The sequence below is a fragment of the Microtus ochrogaster genome, unplaced genomic scaffold (assembly GCF_000317375.1).
Source record: "Microtus ochrogaster isolate Prairie Vole_2 unplaced genomic scaffold, MicOch1.0 UNK56, whole genome shotgun sequence".
NCBI lineage: Eukaryota > Metazoa > Chordata > Mammalia > Rodentia > Cricetidae > Microtus > Microtus ochrogaster.
In genome coordinates, this window is record NW_004949154.1 from 2,534,587 (window position 1) to 2,536,719 (window position 2,133).

Sequence of the window (2,133 nt, forward strand, 5' to 3'; positions counted from 1 at the left end):
AAAAAAAAAAAAGAATGTTACGTAAATGGAAACTTGAGCACCTAGTCTTTGAGGGGTTGGATTTTTACACTAAGATCAATTCTCTGAAAATTTATTTGAGCTAATGTTTATCAATTATGTGCCTTTTTATTGACAAATACTGTTCAATGGTACCAGTATGCCAGTTTATTTTTCTGTTTACCCACAATAGTTTGGACTATCAAAAATAAAACATCTATGAAATTCTCATACAGGATTTTGAGTGAACATGAAGCTCCATTGCCATAGCTGCACCATTCATACATACTTTTTAACCATGTCAGTTTTCCTTTTTGTATGTTTTCTTAACAACATATTGGTCATGCCTCTACACCCTCATCGGTATCATGTAATGCCAGCGTACTTTATTTTAACCTTTATGATAGGCGTGTAATTTCTGTAACCCCTCCCCATGTGGGCTGAATAGTAGGGATGCTAAACAGGTCCCTGGGTGACTATTTGCCATCTGCATATTTTCTTTGATTAAATATCTGTTCATGTCTTAGGTTCCTTTTTGTGTCCTTCTTACTATTGAAGCCCTGGAGCTTTAGAAAATATTCTAGATTTAAAAATACCTCACATACGTGTGTGGCACAAATAATAAAAGCCCAGCGACAGATATTGGTGTTCAAGCTGAATATCAGAAAAGCAAAGTGGCAAGGCACTGACTCTTACCTCCATGTTACACTGAAATGGGTGATTCTGCCTCTACAAATCCTCAGACTGAGACTGGGTATGCGATCTGATTCCTCCCATCTTATATTCCTCTGTAGTGCCTGGATTAAAGGCTCACACCACCACTCCCTGGCCTGTATGGCTGACTAATGTGGCTGCTTTGCATTCTGATCTTCAGGCAAGCTTTATTTATTAAAACACAAATACTATACCACTATATTTCCCCTTTCTTGTCTAAAATAAAAAATAAGGCTATAACTATAAGAAAAACTATATACAGTAAGTACAATAACTATATACAATATATACAGGCAATAAATGCATCAACAATGTCTAGTCCATTTGCATTTGACAAATTCAGAGAAAATACTCCATATCTAACCTATCTCAATGAGTCCAAAAAGGTTGTACCTAATTCACTTTCTATTCTAATTTGCATTATCAAATTATCTTTTAATGTCTCACAACCTTTTACACTTTACACCTCTTTAGTGAGTTTCTTTTCTGAGTCTGATAAACAAGGAAAAATATAACTATCTAGTCTTTAACTCCCTCGGAGATCCGATAATAAAATATTATTAACTGAGTAAGCAGGAAGTGCAAGCAAGCGATTTACAAAAAATGTGAGAAATGGCAGAAACAGCTGGCTTCCTTGAACAAGATTAGAAACATATGTACAGTATGTTTTAAAAATTAATCACAAATTTGTATTAACAGACAAAATTTGTATATAATATATAAAAGTATACGTCAATGTAAAATATTTAAAACTAGCAGTTGCTTTTTAAAATTAGATTCAATAACCTACCTTTTTATTTTATCATATCTATATCTTCCCTTTTTTCTTTTCAGAGTAGATTCAATAAGTTAACTGCCAAGGGCCTTTTGAATGCTCCTTGTGCTAGTTGGTGAGGATGCATTCCTTCATACCAAGAAAAGAATGCATGGAAAAAAGGAATCAGCTTCAACAGGTTGTTCTCCAGGAGGGTGGCTCTTTTTAAAGAGTGTACTTACTGATTATCTCCCGCAGGGGGCGATATTGTGCTATAAATTATCTGTGAATGTACTTGCACCCTTTTTCCCTTTTTCCTTTGTAGCTGGGTTCCACTTTAGAGTTTTCACAGAGAGGCAGTGGATGATCTACACATCCACAGGAAGCCGATGGTGAACAGGAGGATGTCTTCTGAGACGGAGGAGTGACGCACATAACCCCATAACAGCAACTCGAATCCATCCATGTGGTCTCATTTCCAAAGTTCTATTGCTTTCCTTCCCTACTGCAAATCTCAAGTAAGTCAGCTGACTTCTGATTCTTTACCCAAAGTGGGTCGCTGGGGAAATCAGAAGTTTAAACAATGCCCCTGCACAGGCCGGAGGATACAGAGATGCTGCGAAAGCACAGCTAGGGTACAGTAAGACCGTCAAGTGGAGAGGGAAACA